This window comes from Cavia porcellus, unplaced genomic scaffold, assembly GCF_034190915.1.
Source record: "Cavia porcellus strain 051 isolate PalLab524CR breed Dunkin Hartley unplaced genomic scaffold, mCavPor4.1 scaffold_6, whole genome shotgun sequence".
Classification (NCBI taxonomy): Eukaryota; Metazoa; Chordata; class Mammalia; order Rodentia; family Caviidae; genus Cavia; species Cavia porcellus.
Window position 1 is genome coordinate 65,178 of NW_026947489.1, and position 21,230 is coordinate 86,407.

A 21,230-nucleotide genomic window follows, 5' to 3' on the forward strand; every position below is an offset into this window, starting at 1 on the left:
GAGAAATGAGAGTGTATGGGCTAGGTACCGCTGGGTGAATTAGCACTATTACCCCATTTATCAAACTAATCTATTAATTTTCCATTCCATATTGAGTTTTTAAATTCCCCATATTTGAGTGTTGCAGAGGCTGTTAAAGAGCTCACGTAAACTTAAGTTATAAATTATAGGTAGTAATCCTTTCAACATTGGGTCTTAACGGATATTATCTTTGGTGAGAAAAAATAGTAGAATCTCTGAGATGTATCTGTCCTGGAGAAGTTCTTATTGACCTACCTGTTTTACCTTTAGCTGCCCATGTTTCAGAATCTATTGTTGTCTCCACAAGAAGAAAGCAGCGTACCTGACCTGAGTTCATATATATTACAGTATTTAAGATAGATAAACTATCTCTCTTTAAGAGGGGAACCAGACTTTCAGGCATAATAAAAAATAAATGGGTAAAAAGAAAGTCATCCCAGTTATAGCTGGAGGGGTGTGAAAAATAGCAAATTACCTCCTCTCCAATGACTCCTTTTACAGAGACGTGTTGACTGGAAGGAAGGTCAAGATTGAAGAGAAAGATCATGACTGGAAATTGGCTAGTTTCTTTTTTCTCTACATTCATGTTCATCTAGGAATTTTCTATCAAGATGACAGTCTGGCCAGAAGGAGAAGGCAGAGTGCCCTAAGGCCTTTCAGTCTTTCTGGACCAGTTGATAGGATGTGTCTGAAATCTGGGGTCTTGGCCTCAGAAGGCTGTCTGACCTCCACTGGTCACCTTTGTAGTTAGGGTATGACCCAGGGTTCTTCTTATGGCAGCCACTCTTAAGGTGTCCTGGCTTGTGGCAGCAGTAGCAGGTGAATGTAGTTACTGAGCTCTTCTAGGACCCCCAAGAATCAGACTTAGGGTCTATTTCTCTTAGTACCATGACAAAAACAGCTGCTTTCTCCTGCTCCCTTTGGTCTTCTCATTATAGGTGTTGAGGAGGCAATATTTACTAAGTATCAAATGAAGTCTCTAGAGCAAAAAACACCTTTTGCAGTTTTTTCCAATATATTAGGATGAATAGGTAATAACTTATCTTTAAGGGTAATTTGGCCGTCTAACGAATCAGGATCTAAGGAAGTATGTTTTAACAATGCATCTCATAAATTATCTAAGCAGGTAGAAGGTATTATTGAATAGCTGATAATTCAAACTAATATAATTGCTTAGTTTCCACAACTTATTATCAAAGAATTTTTCTATACACATGAATGAAAAGTTGAGGGCTTCCCTTAGGCTAAACACTTATTAGTCAATTAAGTGTGGTGTTTCGGGAAATAGCACTTTTTTATTTTACCCAGAAATCAGTTCTTTCTTCTATGTCTCAGTTTCAGCCACCCATGGGAGACATGCACCCAGCACTGTAAGGACACAGCCATTACGTTTGTTTTCCTGGACAGACAAAATTTCAATGTTTCTTTGGACCCAGAGATGCAGTATGTATCCCCAATCTAGGATGATTTCCCTGTCTTCAGAATTAGCAAATTCTCATTTTTATGGGCTTACCCTAGTAGGAGGAAAAAGTTGGAACAATCTAGATGTACTTTGATTTCAAATTTACATGTCTCTCAAAAGGAAAGTAAAAAGTGATGGGGGAAAGATTAGAAGGCAAGAGAAAGGAAACTGAACCAGAACAGCTTGTGATTTTCTCTGGAGTGCAGAGGAGGATTAGACATTCTGTTCCAGTGAAACTTGCCTTCTGGATATTGAAAACAGTCATATTGTGTCATTTTACAGGAGTATGGAAGTCCATGTTTGATTTTACAGGCATGTATATTTGCTAAGTGTGAGTTAGATTTTATTTAAGAAGACCCATTTTACAGAAGTTTACATTAAATTCTGCTAGGGATGTTCTAGCATTAGTCTCTCTGTCACTATTGTTTAAATAAAATCAAGCAAAGAATACCAGTAAAGTTCGTAACTAGTTCAAGTGCAACATGCACAGAACAACAAAACAGGAATGAAAATGTCCCATTAGAGTATCATAACCTTTTAACCTTTCCATGTTTTACTTTAGATTTATCTTCATTTTAACAAAACAATATACAAGACAAAACATAATCAATTATAAGCAATGGGAAAAGATCTTAACAAAATTTGCTAAGGTACTTGCCAAGATCAATGTAATAAAAGTGGCAGAATTGGAACAATGGTCCATTTTTTAAAAAAAAAATCTAAGCTGTGGTTCTACTAAAGAATTTCTCAGGGAGGACAGAGGAAACACTTCAAGTGAATTCTTTTGTTACCTAAATTAAAATGAGTCCAGAATTTGTGAAATAAAAAGAAACTATTACTTCCATTTAGTGATCTAAGTAGAAGAACTTCAGATGATATAAGAGAAACAAACTCTCAGCCTACTAGGTGTCCAGTATTGAGTTAATGTTCTCTGAAATAGAAGAGTAAATTTTAGACCAAATGGAGGTTAAGAACAATATATTTACTGAGTGAAAAAGAGCTGTTCTGTGAGAGAGATGCAAAAATTCCTCAAGTGTGTTGCCCAGTACTGGATTCTTGTCATGGACCTTCCTTGGAAGTTTTGAAAGGATATATCTTAGTCTTGATGTCTCATATAGTGTGATTTGTTATTCTTGGGTTTCTCCTTATACTGTACTATTTAGGGAGATTTTAGGGGCTGAAATAGAGCACAGATCAAACACGTAGAATAAGAAGTGTGTCTAGCAACATAAACTCTGAGCTATAGAGCAGTGCTTTGGCTTCAGAGATCAGATTTGATGCATTACCAGAAGGCACATTAATTACTCACAAATGTGGTAGCTCATTTGACTAGTTATAATTGAGACAAATCTTAACCCAAATGTCTCCCTTGAACTCTCCATAGTCCCTATGTATCTTTTGGCCTCTGATTTCTCTAGAGAAGGAAGGTTTCTATATTTTGCTTTTTTTCCTGTCAATTCCACTAACTGCTCATTCATCTTATCCACAAAACTCCATTGGCATGACAAGCAATGGGTTTACTTCTTGCAGAAGAAACTTAGTCATTTAAGATAAAGTTGTAATCTGTAATATTTCTTTGGTGATTCTCCACCACGGCCTCAACTCTGTTGTATATGAGTGGGACAATCATTTTATTAACTAAGGTGGAAAAGTCAAGTAAAATGTAGAGGGTGCTTTGTTAACCTCTTAATGTCTCACCATACTGAATGATTTTCAGTTCCTTTTTTATTCCAATGACTTTTTATGTTTTATGATTTCCTTTTTTCCCCTCATCTAGTTTGGGAATTTCATTTTCATTTACTTTGTATCATATCCACTTGACGTTTGAAAGAATAACTCCCTCTTTATCATCCAGAACAATTTCCTTTCCTAAAATAAGAATGACCAATCTCCTACATTTTTACACGTCCCTTTCTATTTGTACCCTACTATACTACAGGAGTAGTATGTTCATCTTTCCATACTCCGTACTTTTATGGACCTGTTGCAGTGTCCCCAGCCATACCTCTACTCAAACATCTTCCTATAGAAGGCCCAGTACCAGGACCTCTCTTCTGATGCCTTCCCTCTGCCACATTTGCTTAGGCTAACTGGCCCACATTTGGTGGTCTTGTTTCTGTTCCCAGAACAGTCTGCACAGCAATGGTTTTCAAATTTTAGAGCACAGTCCCACTTCGGGAGCTTGTTAAAAACATAGCTGCTCTACAAAGAAGTGACCAATTTGTTATATTTAAATTGGAACCTGGAGAATTGTAGGTCACCAAGCTTCTCAGGCATTTCATACAAAGGAAGACCATATGAAGAACTTTGAAGAGAAAAGCCACATAAACACAAAGGCAGTTGTGATTATCACAATCTGGCCATGTAGCCATGGGCCCCTAACTCCAGGACAGGAGACTGATCCTCCAGGAAACGAAAAACTACTGTGCTCCTTAAAGAACTTTCAGAAAGGCAGGATGGCTTCGCAGGGACAGTGGTCTCTGGGGGAAGGGTCAGGAATGTGGTAAGAAGTGCAGGGATTTGAGATTTTAGTTATCTAATACAGAAATCGGCATGGTTTTATATATACTAAGAAATTCACAGAAAAGAAAAAAATAAAGATTGCTTGATCATGGGAAAGGAACAGTAACAATATTAGCAATTTGACAATTTATACTTGTACCTTAACTATTTTATACCTCCTTACTCCAACAGCACACATTTATTTACATGAATAATTATGGCAACTATACATCACAATTATCTGGAACAGATGGCATACAGAAATTATAACTTTAACCAAGTGGGAAAAAGATGAAAAAAATACATACTTCTTGTGTAAGGAGAACAGAAAGAAGTCCAATATAAAAGCATTATCTATAGAATCCTTTTGTTTTTAAATCAGTATCAGGGATTGAACTCATGACCACATGCTTGCAAGGCAGGCGCTTATACTGCTGAGCTAAATCTCCAGTCCCTAGAACCCTTTTGAGACAATACATTTTGGGACTATAAGCCAAATTCTTCAACGAGACATACTTCAGTGCTGAGAGCTAAAAGGTAATCAGAATTATGAGGGATACACATCATCTGAGTCAGAGGATGAAAAGGGAGATCTGTTTGCACGAAGTTATTTGCAAAATCTGATGACCTAAAGATTCTTTCTCTGTGACTTCCTCCAGATACCTCTGCTGTTAATACACCTGATCAAGAAGACGAAAGGTCAGATTTAGCACAGAAAGTTCTTGTACCATTTTTACCAGATAACAATCATGAATATTTTAGTTCCAAAAGTAAGAAGAGTTATAAATACAGATTAGTTGTTTCATTCTACTCCTCAAATCTTAGTCTTACCAAAATGTGCCATGCTGAATTAAGCTAGGACATCATACTTGCAATTCTGAGGCTGGTCAATTTTGCAGAAGACTAAAATGTTGTTGCAGGACTACATATTGTAATGCTAAACAACTATTTCATAAGTATGAAGGATTTTGGTACATTTTGGCCAGGGAGTAAAAACAGAAATCTATGTGCTGAATTCCATTCTTTTGTGTTCAGTATTAAATAAACTATACTTAATTTTCAAATATAGCAATACTATAAACTAAAATAGAATACTGTGCATCACTGAATAATTCAAGAATAACATCTAGCTGTACTACATGTGCCACTGAACATCAGTTTTCCGTGTATAGGAGTCTCACCTTTCCAGAATTCTCAGGACCAATTGCCATGCCAAATTCAGTACGAATGAAGGTGTTATTGATGAGATTTTTAATATCCTTAAAGTTTTTTCCATAATCTTCACTGAAGGGAAAAAAAGAGGCAAATATAGAGGGCAGTAGTCATGGATACTGGATTCCCACTCAGTTTCTATTTTGGTCTCATGATCTTTTCCAGTGAAGACCTGATTAGCCTGAATGATTGGGGCCAGAAAGAGTAGGGACTATTTTAAGCCAATGAGGAAAATCTCAAGCCAGCTTGAGTTGGAAGCTCTGCTAAATGAAGTCAAAGGCCTCCTAACCAATTCATCAATCCATGGTGCTTACTATAAAGCTGTAAGTTAAATAAAATAATCATTTTTCTATTGGCACAAGTTTTTAATGTATGCAGCCACAAAACATCACTAGGAAAAACAAACTACCAACCTCAATTCTTGGTTTCTCAGAACTTTTCTTAAAAGTTCATTCCAACAACATATTTGAGAGTCATTTTAATCCATATTTAGAATTTTAGAAATGATATCAGCAGCTAGCTACTCTGAAAGGATATCTCTCTTTAAAAATTATTTAAAATTTTTTTATTAGTTATGTTTATAGTGTATTCATTGTGGGGAGCTGGTACGTATAACACATCTTAATACATTTTATTTCCCCTTTTCTCCCTGCCCCTCTTCCACTCCAAGCATGACACAGAATGCTAAATCTTACTATGTATTAAATTTAAGTATCCATCAGTGAAGACCACTGTGCACTGCGGTAGTTGCCTAGTAATAAACACAATCTGCAATGGTCTTCACTGATAGAATTTATCACTTAAAAGGATAATAAAAACTTTGGTAGCAGCTTCAACAGAGAATCAAAAATGATAAAACATGAGAGATGTGAGGAACTGACGAGAAAATCTTTTCCAACTCCCTTGTGTCACAGAAGCTTCATGAGCAGAAAATTATCAAAAGTGGAGTAAAGATGAAACTGAAACCACAGTCCAATTCTAACCCTTAAACTAGATACTACTTTCAACTATGAGGGGTTCTTTCCTTATAATCTACCTTTTTCCTCCCTTTTACTAGTTTGTGATCTGTCAATAGAGATCACCTAAGAAGCTGGAGACAGGAGGGACATGTGGGTGCTTGTCTGTACAGGTTCCTGACAGTACACCAAAGAAAGTATACATCTTTATACTGTCTGAATGACTCATCACTTTCCTAAGCACAAGCACAGAGAAAATTCCTAGATAAATAAAATAGTGTCTGGGCGCCACCCAACAGATGCCTAGATTATCTTATCTTTGGTTTTGGAATACATTTTGTTCTTATCTTCCTGACAGCCAGCAAAGATGTACATCAACAATTCCCAGCTCTGCAGGGCACACACCAGTCTTCCAAAGGGTTGCAGCAGCTTGATTATCACTGATTTACAAATCTCCTCTCCTTTGTGACATCCCCAGGGAACTCAACAAACCTATTGGCAAGGCTTCTTGCTTTTTAAGAACTTGGCACAACAAACATAACCCTGCCCTTCAGAAAAAGCAACATGAATAAAACAAAAATCAACTGCAGCAACCATCTGGTACCGTAGCCAGTTAAACACATGGAGAAAAGGGACTGCATCACCTGCTGGGAGTTAAGCAGCACTCTTTCAAGGATGTTTTTGTTCTAGAGATATATAGCATTTTAATACAAGACTTTGTTTAAAAATAACTTTATTTTTCTATCAGTATGAACATGAATATAACATGCATTATGAAGATGCAGTAAATAAAATATCTTGAAAACTGAAATTACTTTTCAAACTCCCTATGACATAGGATGATAAACAGCAGTCAAATGATAAGCTAACCATTGAAATATATTTTCTGAAGTTTTAAAATTTTTATTTTTTAAATAATATATTTTAGAAATAAGTCTTTTATTAATGATTCTATGAATTAGTCCAAATATCTCTATCCTTCTAGTTTCCAAAAATAAATTTAACTTCTGTGTATATCTGTAGTGTATGAACATAAATTTGCATGTTTATAATTCAAGACAATAATACTATAATAAAAATATAGGTAGAGTAATGCTTGTCTTAATCCATTTGGGTTACAACAAAACATCTCAGGTGGGGTGGCATACAAACAGTAGATTTTTATTTTTCCTACTTCTGGAGGCCGGGAAATCTCACATTAGCACACCAGCAAATTTGGTATCTGCTGTGTGTCCACTTTCTGGTTTAAAAATTGACATCTTGTCACTGCAACCATATAAGGCAGAAAGGCCAAGGGAGTTCTCTGGGTTCTCTTTTATAATGAGAATGGTATCATTTATGAGGGTTCAGCTCTCATGCTGTAATCAGCTATCAAAGGCCTAATACCACCACACTGGATTTTAACATATGAATTTGGGGGACACAAACATTCAGTCAATAGCATTCTATCCCTGGTCTCACAAAACTCATGCCCTTCTTACACGTGAGATTCATCATGTTCTAACAGCCCCCAAAGTCTTAACTCATTCTACTATCAGTTCCAAAGTTGAAAAATCCATAGTGTCACCTGAGTATCGTCTGAATCAGATATGATTGAGACTCAAGAAATGGTTCACCCTGAAGCAAACCCTTCTCTAGTTGTGAACCTATGAAACCAAACTAGCTATGGGCTTCAAAAATAAAATAAGCCATACAAGGGATAGATATTTCCATTCCAAAAGGGAGAAATGGGAAAGAAGAAAAGGGATCCCAAGAGTGTCTAATCCACAAGGCAAATCCCTTTTTTTTTTGGTACCAGGGATTGAACTCATGACTTCACATTTGCCAGGCAGGCACTTACACCACCGAGCTTAATCCCCAGCTCCCACAAGGTGAATTCTATAAGACATAAAGGCTCAAGAATAATACTCACTGGTTTAAGGCTCTGCCCTGAAAATCCACTTTGCTAGGCAGGTGCTGGACCCCTACAATCAGGGTGAAAGCCACTTGGCCTACTGAAAGCAAGATGATGCCTCTTTCCTCCATTTTGAAACTAAAGAGGCAGCCTTGATCTCTAAATTACTTTGAGGACCATCCTTCTCTTGTTTTGAAGAACAGTACATATTCACAAACTCAAGAAATGTGACTCTTCTTCCATTTCTTTCTCTCTCCTTCCTCTTAAGTTCAAACTGACAAGTCTTCCTGCTAGGTGATTAAGTTTGTGGCTTTACACATACTAACCTGTTTATCAAATGGCGTCTTGACCACATCCTTAGTGTTCACAATTTTTGTGAAATGAGTAGGCTGAGGATCTTTTAAGTTCTTTATCCCTTTTGCTTAATAATTGTCTTCGAGTAATTTTTCTCCTTGGATTTTACTAATAGGGAGAGTCAAGCTGTACCTTCAACACCTTGATTAAAAATCTCTGCAGTCAACTTTCCAATTTCTCTTTTTGCAGTACTGAGTATTGCTCTGGATTGAGCAGTGTCTCTAAATTGTTTTATTTTGTTTTGAGACAGGGTCTCACTGAATCACTAAATTGCCCAATCTGGGCTTGAACTTGTGATTTTTCTGCCTTAGCTTCCCAGAATTCTAGGATTACAGGCATGCACCACAATGCCTAGTTTAAAGTTACTCTCCTCTCTTTTTTTCTTTTTTTAAAGACAGGAGCCTCCTATGTAGTTCAGACTAGGCTTGAACCTACTATGTAACTCAGGCTGGCTTCAAACTCATGGTGATCCTTTGCTTCAGCCTCCCAGATGTTGGGATTACAGGTGTTTACCATCATGCCTAGTTTAAATTTCAATGTCAACACTTGTAAATTCTACTTTCTAAGAAACACTACAACATGAACACAATTCAGCCAAATTCTTTGCCACTTCATAACAGTTTTTTCCCCACTGTCCAAAAATGTGTGCTCCATTTCTTAAACATCATTATGATATTCTTTATTGTCCACAGTTTTACTAACACATTGTCATGGGTTACTTAGGTGTACTTTGAGAGATGCTTTTTCTATATCTCCTTTTTTTCTTTCTGAGTCCTCAACAGAATCACCTTTAAAATTTCATTCACAGCAGTCTAGGCTTTTTCTAACAAGCACTTCAAAACTCTTTAAGCCTATCCCCTTCTACCCTTATTTCTATTATCATGATTAAACCACTAAAAGTATAACATAAAAGTAAAAAGCTTTGTAGTTTTCATTGGGAAAGCTTATACAGTTTGACCCTCATTATTCACAATTCTGTATTTGTAAATTTGCCTACTAGCTCAAAATCATTTGTGACCCCAAAAACAAATACCCATGGTACTTTCAGAGTTATTGGAGACATTCATGAGGTAACAAAAACCCAGAGTCACCCAATGCATGTGTTCCCAACTGAAGTCAAAAAAGGATGTTTCATCCTCTTTTCTCAGTTTTTATGCTGTAAATAAGTATGATTAGTGTGGCCTATTTAGTACCATGTTGTCACATTTTTGCACTTTCTACTGGTAATACTACTGTTTAAAATGGCCTGTATGTGAAGTGTTGACATGCTATTTAATGTAAGCATAAGAAGACTTTGCTATGCCTCCTAAAGGAAATACTTTGGTTAGACAGTCTTCATTTGGGCAAAGGTTATAGTGCTATTGGTGCTATTGGCCATCAGTTCAATTTAAACAAAGCAAATATACATACATACATATATATATATATATATAATATTGAGTAGTTATCTATTTTTTGAAGAGAAATATATACAAAATATGGTTATGTATTAATCAGTTGACAAATGTGCCTGAAGACTTGCAGAAAACTAACCCTAAATTTACCCTAGAAAGAATGGTTCAGTAATTACTAATCCAGTGTTTGTGGTAACTTTATAGTACATAGCTATCACAAACAAGGAGAGCCAAAAGCATTGAAGTTTCTAGTTAAAATGCCAAAGAGGAGGATGAACGTTACTCAAATATACCAGAGCAATCATGGACTGGAAATACCTGCCAGGTTACAATGGCAGACTTTAAATTCACATAAAATCTAATTCCCAATATTTCAGTTTGTTTTCTCACTGACATGTTGTATTTTGTCAATACATTTTAATATTTTGTTTTTTCATTATTGAAAATTCATGCTTTCTGTAGAAATTTTGAAAATACAAGTGAAAAATTAAAGAAAATAAGATACACACATAAACCACACAGAACTTTTAATCAAAGGAATATAAGCATCTGAGATCTTTAAATATTTTGCTTTGCCTGATAAAACAGTCTGTAAAAGTTGTATTAAAGGAAATCTGCCAACATCATACATTTAAAGTTTTTTTTTTAAAAAAGCAGGAAAATATGTTTTGTACATTTAATTCATGCTAACCTTGTATTTGAAATATGCGGTCATTGTCAGTAATATACCACAGTAAAAAATGAGCTGAGTGTATCACTGCTGTCATACAATGTCTGAAGAAGTTTTCTGCACCAGCAGCCTGTTGTACAACTGTGTTATCTTTATGTTGTTTTTAAAAACTCAAATAACAGCCTAAAAAACTTGATTATGGAATAAATTTTTATGTAAAATCTCTTAGAGATACCCTTATAGTTTTCAAAGTCTGATCAACTCTTAACAGAAAATGAAAACCAGAAATGACCCACCAGTTTTGCAATGAGTGGGTGCAGAATTTTGGTGGAGAATAATGCTTACATTTATATCACTAAGTAGATATTAACACTGAAAAGTTAATTTGACAAGCCATAAAACAAAAAGATGAAAATATTTTTTACCTGCTCCAAATCAAATTATCACCTGAAATATAATTAGTTTATTTTTAAACTTCATATTTGCAAGTGAGAGATAAATATACTGTATAATCTATTACACAAATTAATATAGAGAATTACAATTTGTACTGATACTCCAACATAGTTCCTTTAGATTGATGGTATTAATATATTCTCTCAATTCTGTCTAATCATTAATGTCCTTGGCATTCTATTATCTCTAAATGCAACAGTTGTTTTTAGAACATAAAACCTGGGCATCTCTTCTAACTCTGTATATGCAACACACACAACTTCCATCTATTCTTGTGAGCCTTTATACCTTACCACACATAGCAAGTGACACAAGCTTAGCTATCTTTTATTTGTATTCTAAATAAGCCTTTGATCATTTAAGGTTTAGTAGACAAAGATAACCCAATAAATGATACAGTCGATACTGTGAAAATCTGAAGAGTCTACAAAGTGTATGTATTTAAAGTTTTTGAGACAGGGGCTCCCTATGAAGTTAAGGCTGGTTTTGATTCTAAATTATGTAGTGCAGGTTGGCTTTGAACTTATGGCCTAATACCTCAGCTTCCTGACTGCTGGGGTTACATGTGTGCCACCCAGCCGGGCCAGGACTGTGAAACATTTATTTATTTATTTATTTTGGTGTTGACAGTGAATCTAGCAGTTGTTTTATCTGTAACTGGGAACAGAAGCACATGGAGGCTACATGTGATGAAACTGGTCCCTTTCCTTTTCCATTTTTGAAGCACCAGGTGCCTGTGGCTCCTAGATTCAAAAACTTTTTTTTGTCTTTTTCATTTACTTGAGTCATTTTTGCCAACCCGACCCAATGAAGGAAGTAACAAGGCATTTTATGGTTTCTACCTAAACTCAGAAAGAGAAAAAAATCTGATTTTTTTTCACACCAGGGAAGAGAAAATATTCAGTACCTTAAAACAACAATACCACTGTGCCACATGAAGAAAATACCTTTTGTAACATGTATCAGAAACAAAGATTGCTCTCTAGTAAAGTATATGTTAGGAAAGAAGAGTCTCCAAAGAACAAAGAATACAATGACTGATGGTGGACTAGATGGTGGTATTTACACAGTAACAGATGATGGTTGTTTTGGTATTGTTTAGTCTTAAGTACAATATTGAAAAGCAAAAAAATGGGAAAAAGTTGTGAAAACGCTTCCACTCCTATGAGTCTGTTTCATAAAGTTAGGTCTAATTCCATGCACATAACCAAAGAACAATGTACAGAATAAGTAAATTCAGAAGGCAATTAAAAATCAAAAATGGCTTATGCATTAGGTATAGGTTAGTTCACCAGAAAAGGGAAGACAATTCAATAAATTGCCTCAAAAACATACAGGTATCAAAGAGAGCAGGGTCTTCATTTGCAACTAATAATACTCACTGGAAATGAGCATCCTTTATGACACATGTATTTATAACAGTTATCACAGTAGCATTAGTTACAGTGAAAAAATTAGCTATAATCTAATTGTTCAATGGAGTGATGATTAAGTAAATTATGTCAATCTAACAAAAATGAGGGGTTACTAGTAGAGAGCGCAGTATGAGCACTGACTCATCAGAATGCGTGTAGTGCATGATACCAAGTGTTAGTGTTGGTGGGGTGGGGTGTAGAAGCTGTGGAAGAGTTTGGGGTTAGGCAATTACTTTTTACCAACTTGAGTCATTCTAACAACCAGTATGGCAGTGCCAATATATGATGGCTATGTGCCATCGGTGGCAGCAGCTAACAGCACCAAGCTCTTACTCCATCCCAAGACACAGCAGAAAGTTCAAGCAACAGTTCTGAGATGGGCAGTATTTCCTTCTCTTTTTCCCTCCCTGTCTTCTTCCTTCCTCTCCTTTCTGATTTCAATAATAGGGATTGAAATCAGAACCTTAAAACTGAACTATATCCCCGGCCCATTTTCAAGTTTTTATTTTGAAACAGAAGGTCTCACTAAGTTGCTAAATTGTGGGAGGTGGGCTTGAACTTATCATCCTTTTGTCTCTCAGTCTCTCAAGAGTAATAAGATTAGACTTATGTGAGCAAGCCTGGCATTTTTGTTCTTTTATAGATAACAGAAAAGATTCAAGAGCTTAAATCACTTTCCCAGGTTCATTCTACTGAGGTTCAATCTCACGCCTACTTGCCAAGAAAACCTGGCAGCTTATTGCTATTTTGTTGCTTCCCAAAACTATCCAGCCATATGCTATAACATTAAAAGGGAACATTAATATAATAAACTATAAATAAATTAAGATTACACTATATTGCAGGGTGAATTTTTTCTTTCCTGTAGACTTTCCAAAAGTTTTATAATATGATTATATTGTTTTTATAAGATAGATTGGCAAGGAAAACTGCAATATGTGGAGAGACTTCATAACAGCAAGGATTCATAAACACTATAGAGTTATTAAAATAAAGTTACAAAGTTTCAAATACATTTTTACTTCTAAAATGAGAGATTTCATACATCTGAAATGATTTGACTACTAGTCTAATTGAATAAACAAAGCACCTCTTGTAGCCCTTTCTAGCATTAGGATTCTGTAATACATTATTAATACCATATAAAAGAAACAAAAATATATTATTGGGCTACAATTATGGAGAAGCCAAAGCATTAATTCATTCAATTAACATTTACTGTCTGTTTACTATGTGTCAGTTATTTGCAGAGCTGATGGGGAATCCAAGGTAGGCAAGAACTTTGCCTCCACAGAGCTTACAGCAATTCCACGGCTGCAGTTCTGTCTTGGCCTCAAGGTAAATATAAGTTCATTTTAAGCCAACAGCAACATGTTGAAGGGCAGGGAGCTCTGGCTCCAGGCCCAGGAGTAGCTGTGAAGGACTTTATCTATTTGGGAAGGTGGAAAGATTCATTTCAGAGCTTCAGCATGGGTTCCCTCCCACACGGGCCAAGATCAACAGTTGAATAAAGAACCCTTAGAAGCTGCATGGTGGTAAATGTCTATAGTGCTAGCTCTCTGGAGGATGAGGCAGGAAGACTGAAAGTTAGAGCTTGGCTGGGCACTTAGTGACTTAGCAAGACATTGTGTTACAATAAAAAAAAAACAAACTGGGAATATAGTTAGGGATGAATAAATAAGAACCCTTATAAACCAACATGATTCTCTAGATGCACTCTGGCCCTGGGATAGCATTCATTATTTTTGGGATGTTGTTATTTCTTTAGGTTTCTTGGGGGGGATGGGCTAGACACAAAAATTATAAAGATAATCAGTAATTTTGGGGGAGTTAGCTGATCTTGAATCTTATTGTTAAGGAATGAATCTACTATTTAATGAAGCTGTGCTGCCAAGAAAACAACTCTCAAACATGAATGTCACAGAAAACACGTTCCCATTGCCATTATTAGTGTGAACGCTATTGAGTGCTCTGGTTGATCTGACCTGAGAACCTGCTCCTTCCCTTAAACAGATCACCTGTGAATCTGAGATAGAGAAACAATCTGTCTGGACTTCAATATTTTATTAATAATGTGTTTGAGAGGTTCAATTAAGATTTTAATATCAGGGATATTTAAAAAAAATTCTCTGGCCATTCTTGGACTGTTGGGAAAGAGAACAAGAAGTCACTAAGAAGCAAGCCCTCCCTGTGAATCCATGCCATGCATGGGCCACTGTGCGGAGAGCCAGATGCCAGCCCCTTCCAATGCATAGGCTGGGTAACAAGAAGAGTCAACTCCCACCCACACCCCCCATCACACTCCCATAAGTGATCTGATGATCCAGGCTGTGACGATAGCTATTGAGATAACTTACAATTTAATGCTTGCAGTGTTTAGTGCTTCAGTAACTTCGCAGGTCTAAAGCTGGTAGTCTGATCATCTATTCAGAGGATAACAATATGTAATGTATCATCTATGGGGGAATCTCCTTCTGAAAGTGGCAGCCATTGTTAACTCCCTCTTTTCTTGTTTTGAAGTCTTGTATCATTTTCATTGTTTTGGGGGTTGGGTTTTATTCTGTTTGGTTTTATTATATCTGGTGGCATGGTAGCCATTTTGGATTTACTACTGGTCTTGTTTTGAAGTCTTGTATTGCATTCATTGTTTTGTTTTTATTAGTGTTATTCTTTTCTTTTTGTTTGATTTTTACCATGTCTGAAGGTATCTGCAGCTACTTTGAAGAAAAGAAGTGGGATTATGGTAACCATTGTTGATTTTGTACTGTTTTGAAATCCTGTGTCACTTATACTGGTTTGTTTTGATTGGCTTTATTCTGTTTTATTTTGCTTGGTTTTATTCTCTTAAAAATAAAATAAAATAAAACACTTTCTGTTAAAGAGGCATAAAATCCATGTTACCTTCTTTTAAATTAAGTGTCTAAGTAAATTAATATGAACACCCATTCCCATGGACTCTTCTTTCATCTTTCTTTACTGTTTTCCCTCTCAGGTCGAACCAAATCTCCCTGGAAGTATGAGCATTCAGGCTGCTAAATACACATTAAGAGGTTTGCTGATTGTGACAGTCTGATGATGGCTGGAATATCTTTTCAATCAACCATTAGACTCCTCTATGTACAAAGAAGGAGGCGGGTATATTCTTAATGTGTTAGTCAAAAATCTCTAATATATGTATATATTAGTAATTTCACCTCCGATATAACTTGGACTGTCCAAAGGTCATAATTACCAGTGGTACATGGAAGGTAGTCAAGACTAGAATAACCTGGAGAGAAACAAAAGCACTCTGTCAATAATAAAGATATTCCAATGACATGTTGACATATTATGAGACTAAATCGCACCTGTAAGATTGTTCACTTTGGAGCAGTCTATATTGCAGTATATTTTTTAAAAAATGAAGAGGACCAGGGATTTAGCTCAGTGGCACAAGTGCCTGCCTGGCAAGTGTGAGTTCGTGAGTTTGATCCCAAGTACCAACAACAACAACAACAAAAAATTAAATAAAAGACAATGTGTCACCCACCAGTGAATGTATAAAGGGCCTAGATCTCATACTCTATGGATTCAAATATAGAACATTAAACTCAACTCACTTTGTTGAGATGTTACCCCTTCTCAATTGAGGTAGTGCAACAAAGGTACTCAAATATACATTGCAATAAAGGAAGGATTTAACTACCTTGTATCCAAATCATTACAAGATATTATCAGGCAAGAACCATCTCATTTTTCTGCCTATATAGATTACTGTGGGTGTTCTCATAGAGGTTACTGTGTCACATATATTTGCCTATCCTGTCTTTCCGCTGTTAGTTCTCCATGAAGTTCATTTTATAAATAATTATTTGTTTATAAAATGTATACAATAGAAAAAGATCTTGGTTAGATTAGTATGGGAGTCTAAGGAACCTGAAAAAGCTATAAAAGAAATCTCAGAGATACCCAAATGGATAAATTGTAAAAACTGGAGTTATAACTCAAATTTTAGAAGAAACTGAAACAAGCTTTATAAAAATTCTACTGGAAACTTAAAAACTAATTAAAATAAGCACTTGTTTTTCAAAACCAAAATGTATTTCTTTAAACTTCTAATATAGCTATCATGTGACTCAAAGCTATGATCACTGAAATATGAGGAGGCATGTGACAGGGCCCCTTCCCTCTATTAGGCAGATAACAGAACCAAACCCTGATTCAAGACCTGAGATCCATTTATCTTGAACACACTGTCTTAGCAGGGTGCCACATACATAAAAGGAAGGATAAGGAGCTGACTGCCTTCCTCTATTCCATAGTCTTGGTGGTACTTCTTTTTTAAATAGACAGGGATAACGGAGTTGAACACCCAGGGGCCCAAAGGTACCACAGTCCTTTAACACAACTGTGGGAAAAAATACAGGAAAAACACACAATTTAGGGGTACAAATGCTAAGATGTGTAATGTGCTCTTTCCTGCTTCCTCACAGAGATTTTTCCAAGTATTATCTCAGCACACAGCACTGTATTCCCTTTCTTCTGCTTGCTCATTTTGATACTAAGGAGCTAATAAAGATTAAAAGTGTCTATTTTAGCTGGGTGTGGTTGTGCACACCTGTAATCCCAGCACTCAGGAGGCTGAGGCAGAAGGATCATTGCAAATTCATGGTCAGCCTGGATTACATAGTGAGTTCAAAGCCACCCCGAATTTACATAATGAGACCCTAACTCAAAAAAAAAAAAAAAAAAAACAGACAAACAAACAAACAAGTCTATCTTCCTATTATGGAAGAAGGTGGTAAAAAATGTCTCCAGTTTTAAACCAAAACCAAACCAACAACTTCCTGAAAGTCTGTCCTGCAAACAACATGCATTTGCTTCAACTGAAGCTGAAAATGGTTTCAGAAAGTAATGAGATTTAGTGCTTCCACTCCCAATCTACATCCCCTTACTAGACCGAAATAAATACTTCTTACCCCAGTGCGATCTCGAACGCAGGACAAAGATACTGAGCCACTGAGATCATCAAACACATGCTATAATGGGAAGAACAAATGAAATTCATTTAGAAATCTACTCTTCTACAATTTATGACTTCGTTGTATGATGCAGAACTTTTTCACTGTTCTGAGTAATTAAGCTCATAATTGTAAGGGAACACAGGTCCCCAGGACAAAGTTGGGGAGAAGCAAGATTTAATTACTTAACTAAATCACAAATAACTTAAGAATTTAAATTCTCTCTCACACAGAGTAAGCCAAGCAGATGAGTTTTCTTTACTGTACCAGATGGGGAGATGGGATAATCTAACTGCTTTCTCCAACATGACTAAACATAAAGATAGAACAAAGTATTCTTAGGATGCTTTAAAACAAGAGACCAGATCCCACAGTGACAGACAAAATTATAACCCATCCACGATAATTTAAATTTTTCTAGCCAGTTCTTCACGGTACAGCTGAGTAGTTACTAGCTGTATTCTTTTTGCTCCAAGGCAAATCACCAGAAGGACAAGAAATAGAAGCAAGAAAGCAAATGGGCTTGATATATATCTTTATTAAATAATAATAGTATAAAATAATAACAATAAATTTTATTAAAACTGTGGTGGGAGAGGGAAGCAAAAATGCAAAAGTTGGCATATTATATTCAAAATACAGTACTCATGTTGAAATATAGTTACTATAATAAATTGTTATAACCAGGTGTGGTGGTGCATACCTATAATCACAGCACTTGGGAGGCTAAGGCAGGAGGATCACTGTGAGTTTGAGGGCAGCTTCAGTCATGTAGTGTGTTTAAGGCCAGTTAGAATTACATGCTTGATGTGTCTGCACACTTCTGTTTTTTCTACCAGAGCCCTCTTCCCTCCAGACATTTGCATGCTTCTCCCCTTCCCTTCCTCAGTCTCAGTCAGGCTTGTTGTCTCCTCAATGAGGGCCTGTTAAGCCCCCTCTAAAAACTTCAGCTTTCCACTTCTGTCAGCCTCCTTATCACTCCTTGCTATCTTGCTTTTTACTTACATGTTTCCTATTTTTGAAATTATTTTCCCATTACCAGAATTTTATCTCCAAGAGAGTGTGTTTGTTTGTTTGTTTGTTTGTTTATAGCTAGTGGACTAGAATAGTGCCTGGAACACATTAAGTGCCAAGTCCATATTTTTTGGAATAAATTAATGAGGAAAATTGAACAGAAATTCTTGTAACACAGCTGTTTTATTTTATAAACTTAACTTATGAAAACAGTAATGCAGAATGATTTCACTGCTTGTTTGAGCACTAGCACAATAGAGAGGAAGTGAATATCTTAGAATAATACTTGCCATCTTTAAAAATATCTTAGTATTTTTTTAATTAAAGAACAATAGCCTGGCCATCTCATATTTAAAGATGACATAAATATCTGGCTTTTAAAGAAATGAAAAATATTTTAAGGTTAAGATAGAAAATATGGATATATCTAGATTGCTATGACATTTATAGTTGATACATATAACACAAAGCTGTAGAAATTAAAGATATGTGAAAAATATTAGATGTTTATTTTAGAATAGGCAAGATCTGATAGAAATGTGTAGTGAGTAAATGTCTTGTATTCCCCTTTACAAATTGTCAAAAAACTGGTATTTTATTCCCATAAAAAAGAAAGAACAATAATTTCATTGAAATGTATATAGCTTGAAAACAAAGAGCCAGACATGGTGGCACATGCCTATCAGCCCAGCACTTGGGAGGTTGAGGCTGGAGGATCACTGTGAGTCTGAGGGCAACCTGAGCTACCCAGTGACATAGTGAGTTCAAGGCCAGTCTGTAATACACAGTGAGAACTTGTCTCAAAAAAAAAAGCATATGAAAACAACTTAATGTTATCATTCTAGAACTATTAAAAGGCAAACAAAAATGATAAACTTAATGTTAACAGAACTGTGAGGAAAGAGAAACTTACACGGTGCTGATGACAGTAAAGTTTGTGGAATCTCTTAAACATTAAAATGATATGTATCAGAAAATGTTAAAATTTTTCATATCTTGTGGACAGTGTATTCCACATCAGGAAATTTATCTACAAGGAAGTAAATAAGCCAAAGCAAACCAAAAATAATCTATTTTCTACTCTGTAGAAAAGTGAAAAACTAGAAAAAATGCAAATGCCAAGTAATAGAGGAATTTCTAAGCAACTTTTCTTTAAAAACACGTTGGAGCATTAAAAATGACAACGTAGGACTTAACACGAGGGAATGTAAGTGTCAACATAGATGATCTACCACCTGATACATTCAACTTGAAATGTTATTTTTCTGTAACAAATTCAAAAGGGGACACTCTTGGGATAAAAATTTGAATCTTTGGGACAATACAGAGTCTGGAACTAATTGTACAAAATGAAAAATCACCTTACGCAAGGTCATGACACTCATCAGACTGAAAAGTCTAAGAAATTCCCTGTGAAGCCTGAAGCTTGAAGTTAGGATTTAATTCGGCCTTATGGATGCTATCAATCCTATCTCATGGATCCCCTTACCTTGCAGGAAGTAGAAAAAGGACAGCTGGACAGGCAACAGAGAAATAGTCAGAGGCTGAATCCAGCTTCACAGACCACGGGTGTCCATTGAGGAGGAAGAAACAAACCATTTCAGAGGCCCCACACTTCTGGAAACTAAAAAGGGAGCATTAGGCCAGGGAGGTGTCCTCAGGCCATAGGAGTGGCAGATATCAGAAACGGACACACACCAGAGTAAAGGTTCAGTGTTGGGGAACTTGCTGTGACCCCCAAACCCTCTGCGTATGATGCAGGATCCCTGAAACCCCTAATTAGAACACATGGCAAGCTGAAGAGCAGCTATAATTTATTTGTTCAACTCATATTCCAGGTCAGCAGGAAGTGGTGAGGTTTTGCCCACCAGTGAACCAGCCTGCTTGGATTTGCATTCTGACTCTTAACTTTTATTACCTCTGTGACCTTAAGCAAGTCAGTTAGGTTTGGTTTAACTCTATTTCCCCAGGGAAAATGTGGAACCACAATACCACCTACTTCATGGTGTTGATGTGGGGATTAGATGTAGCAAAGCAGGGAAAGCTTCTACTCTGGAACTCCGATCAGCTCTTAAGCATGCGTTATTCTTATATATTCAGAGTGTCTTGCTCATGCAGGAAAATGCCTAGAACCATGCCTAAGAGACTTGGAAAGGACTGACTTGTGTCCGTGTTAGGCCATGGAGGTGTCCTCAGGCCACAGGAGTGGTAGATATCAGAGACGATGGACACACACCAGAGTAAAGGTGTTATTGGGAGCATCAGGATTTATAAATTGGTATCTAGGACGTCAGGACTTTGTAACCAAAGGTTACCGAATCAGTTGAGATTTTAACCAGACTCTTAATTTGGAAGGAGGAAGACAGAAAACCTTCAACCTATTTCCTCTGGCGAGTATGGGCTAGTGAGGAGGCTGGATATCCTGAGCCTTCACATCTCAGATATGCTGCCAGGCAGATGTGCTTTATCAGAAGCCTCTTCACAGTCAGCTTGGGGTCCCTTGCTGAAAGCAATTCCCCTTGAATTGCTTCTAGTGAGGCAGGGTTGGTCCCACTGCAGTCATGGAGCCATTGGGCACTAGATCATGGATACCTTGTAAATCCCCGCTGTGTGGGAGGCAGGTCCAGTAACATGCTCAGGAATTTAGGAAGTGACTGTGCATTTTTTTTCTTTTTCATTCCTGGTGATAGCCTGACCATTGGCTGAAGGTGGTTGGTGTCAAAATTAAATCCTGATGTTCTTGCATTTTTCCTGGAAACAATTATGAATTTGGCTGTCTGGATGGAAGATGACCTGGCAAGTAGAGAGAAAGCATGAAAGGGATCTGGGCTGGAGGGAGAAATATCTCAAGGGCGTTGTTTTGAAGCTTCGATGTGTCAT

General features: G+C 36.5%; 1 long non-coding RNA gene across 1 annotated transcript; it reads right to left on the minus strand.

Annotated features, from left to right (window-relative positions):
- Positions 1 to 5,158: 5,158 nt before the first annotated feature.
- Positions 5,159 to 17,356, minus strand: LOC111755222 (uncharacterized). Its single transcript, XR_002789791.2, has 3 exons — positions 17,295 to 17,356; positions 15,531 to 15,604; positions 5,159 to 5,269 (listed from the first exon to the last, which is right to left on the minus strand). It is a non-coding gene; the product is annotated as an uncharacterized LOC111755222 (long non-coding RNA).
- Positions 17,357 to 21,230: the final 3,874 nt, after the last annotated feature.